The sequence below is a fragment of the Oxyura jamaicensis genome, chromosome 1 (assembly GCF_011077185.1).
Source record: "Oxyura jamaicensis isolate SHBP4307 breed ruddy duck chromosome 1, BPBGC_Ojam_1.0, whole genome shotgun sequence".
NCBI lineage: Eukaryota > Metazoa > Chordata > Aves > Anseriformes > Anatidae > Oxyura > Oxyura jamaicensis.
In genome coordinates this window covers 84,271,350-84,274,826 of record NC_048893.1, presented here as the reverse complement: position 1 = coordinate 84,274,826, position 3,477 = coordinate 84,271,350, and the positions used below count along the sequence as shown (strand labels likewise).

At 47.8% G+C, this 3,477-nt stretch overlaps 1 long non-coding RNA gene across 1 annotated transcript; it reads right to left on the bottom strand.

Annotated features, from left to right (window-relative positions):
- On the bottom strand, positions 1-878 carry LOC118156206. The gene is made up of 2 exons (XR_004746200.1): positions 539-878; positions 1-315 (listed from the first exon to the last, which is right to left on the bottom strand). It is a non-coding gene; the product is annotated as an uncharacterized LOC118156206 (long non-coding RNA).
- Positions 879-3,477: the final 2,599 nt, after the last annotated feature.

Below are 3,477 nucleotides of genomic sequence, written 5' to 3'. Positions count from 1 at the left end.
TTTATTTATTTATTACTTGCTGGGACACCTTGGAAGGGGCAGGGGGCATAGCTGTAGTTCTTATCAAAGCCAAATTAAAATAACATGCAAACAAAAGATGGTTATTTTTAATAACTTGGAATAAGTTGTGCATTCACTCAAAAATCACAGTGCTTCTCTTCTCATATTGCCTGCTGCCACGCAAGTCTTGTAGCAGCTCAGCACAGCCCCTCACCCAGGCAGGCTGTTCTTCCTGAGAAAGGAACTGCATCTGCCACTCAGTCTCCTTCACCCCTTCCCAGGAAATCCAGAGGGTTTTTCTTCTCTGAATATTGGCTGTTGAAGACAAAATGGTTGTACCCAAGGTTATATGAATGAAGGGTGCAGGTCCTTCATACATAGCAAAGGAATGATTACCAAGCTACAGGGAAGGGAAGGGAAGGGAAGGGAAGGGAAGGGAAGGGAAGGGAAGGGAAGGGAAGGGAAGGGAAGGGAAGGGAAGGGAAGGGAAGGGAAGGGAAGGGAAGGGAAAAAGGTGCCTTGCTTGCAACTCTCTTACTTGATTTTATATTTCTCCTACTCACCCTTTCCTTTGGAGCTACGTAAAACGCTAAGAGCAGGGAGAGATTTAGCTTAAATTAGGTTTACAAATAGCCCAGTGAATAGGGAAATGAGCTGCATATGCTGCATGTTAAAGTGTCAAAACCACGCAGTCCGATGCGACTGGGATTTGGAAAGACGCCGGGTCCTGAAGATGAGGTGCAAAACATTGTCAGTCAGGAGGAGGATGCTGGAAGGTTTCTTCCCAAGCGCTTGCTGCTGCTGCCCCCCGACGGTCCCTCCTAGCAAGCTGCCTGCCCGCAGCCGGGCCACCCGTGCCCCACGCCGGGCTGGGAGGTGCTGAGGGGCTGCGGGGTGCCCGAGGGACCCGCAGCCGGGACAGGGTAAGCGGGGGGGCGCAGAGGTGACCCTGAAAGAAAGCAGCGTTTTAAAAGGCTTTACGTGCAGTCACGGTCTGAAGGGAAAAAAAAAAAAAAAAAAAAAAAAAAGTCTATTAAAAATGACGACTCCATGCTTTCTATTTATTCCCTGTCACTGAGATTTATTTTCTGTCCAAAGAAGGTTTTGTTGGTGGTGGTATTTTTTTTTTTTTCCAAACCACGGCTGCTGCAGGCTCCATCTGGCAGCTGAACATCAAGCTCTCGTTTTGATACCTTGCAATAAGGCTGCTGACAGTTGAAGCCGCTGCCTTTGGAGACCCAGAGCCTGAAGTCCACCCACAGCACGTGCATAGCATCACAGCTAGCTTCTCCCAAAAACTGGCTCTTACCAGTTCACCTCACTCTCTTGGTCTAAGAGCAACCCTCTGCACAAACCCACCAGGGCAGCTGGTCTTTGTGGCCTACCTGACGTCCTTGCTAAGCAAAGAGGGTCTGGCTGTTTTTATTACTCCTTTTTTTTTACTATCCTTGAAGAATGACATACAACTCAAAGGCTGTTTATATTTCCATTTACACCTCTCTAGAGGAGGGGTGGGGAAATCTGGATGTATATTCTCTCATGATTTGGGATATCAGGGGTTGTTTTCTCATGCACCTTGGAGGCAGGGCAAAAACACAGGAACAAGTTGCTGCCTATTACATGAAGCATCATTTTCTCTATTAAACTTGCTGCCATAACCATTGATTTATAGGTGAGCAGACAAGACTAATTTGTTCACTTAAGAAATGGTAGAAGGAAATCATTGAAATCATTGGATCCTCCACCTTCACAACCTGCCAGTGAACATCCTGAGTTCCCTCAGGGCCTCACACTGGGGATACCTGGGCCTCACCACAAAACTGGGAGAGCTGGAGGTAACTGGGAAGAGGCAGAAGAGGGATGAACAGAGGGAGGAAGGGTGAGTGAAAGCCCCCCGAGAGGACGAGAAGAAACAACAGAAGAGAAAGCCAGAGAGTGAGGCAAAAAAAGCCCTGGGCATAAGACCTCAGGACTGGGCTGGGATGGGAAGGGCAGAGAACTCAAGAAGGTAGGGTACAAGGAATAGAAAGGAGTGGAGAGTGTAAGAGAAGGAATAGCAGAGTCTGCACAGAGGGAACAAACCTGTCAGCAGCAGGAGAGGCAAAGCAGAGACGGAAACAAGAGAGAAAAAAATAATAATAAAAAAAAGACCCCTCCAAAGCAAATACCAAGGGCAGGAATAGCTCAGGGAGGAGATGGGTGGAGGAGGGGAAGAGATGGAGTAAGCCAGAGGGACCTAGGTCTGAGAACAGGAGGTCTGAGGGAGTAGGACACCTTGCCTTTGGACTTGTCTTGAAAAGACAGCCACCTTGGGGATGAGGCATATGAGGAGGGACAGCACAGAGGAAGGTGCAGCTGCCTCTGTCTGTGCAGTGGCTGTCACTCTGCAAAGGAACTATATTCAACGTGAAGGCTCCCAGCAACTTCTCAACAAACAGCTGTTTTCACCAGCTCGCCTCCAAACACCCTCCTTGATCACAAGTAAGCAGCCCGCTGCGAAGCTGGTAATGCTGCAGCTGCCCAGGCAACGGGCCTGATGCTTCTACCTGGTATCCCCAAAGAAAGCTGAGCCACCGCACAGCACAGCAAGGACAAGGTACTGACACCAGTTTACAGAGAAGAGTGGCTTTCATGCCAGCCCACAGAGCAGCCATGCTCTTTCAGTCAGCAGGGCAAGTCGTAAGATCCCACCTACTACTCCCCAACCCCAGCGGATGGTCCCAACTTCAAGGCCACACATGTAAATTATGGGGAATTTGCTCAGTCTGTGAGGAAATAGGAAATGCAAACAGGAGACTGAAAGGTCTGCTTCAGCCCAAGTGCAGCCTGCATGCATATATCAGACATATATACCTGCAAAGTTAGATCTACTTATAGCAAAGGCCTTCCCTGGCCTGGCGACATGGCAGCCAGAGCTCTCCTTTTCCCACCAGGAGCACCAAAATCATGAAACTCCTGGCTCTTTATTATTATTATTATTATTATTTTTATTATTTTTTATTTTTTATTTTTTCCCATTAACAGAAATGTCTGTCTTTCCATCTAAGTCTGAGGAGAGTTCTGGGAGTTAACTGGGAGCCCTCAGCTCTCAGCCATAGCTGGGAGAGAGAAAACTGTGTACACAAACCATGGCTCTGCCTGTGGAGGTAATACACAGCTCTCCTGTGCTTAGGGAAAAAACACAGCGACAGAGTTTGCTTGATGCTGGATGAGACCAGCCCCTGATAGCTTTCCTGTCCACAGGAGGAAGCCAACATTGTTTGCCAAAGGTGACTGGAAGTGAATTAAATCCCTTCTCGTATCTCTTAAGGGCTAATTTTAGTGTGACTGGTCACCTGCTTCAAAGAGTTGCAACTCCAACAGAGAAAATCCTAGACTCTAGTTACAAGTAAATAGATAAGAAAGACAGAGACCTGTATATTCTCTGCAGCATGTGGCAAAGTTAACTCCCAGGGCTGGCAAGGTACATACTAAGAA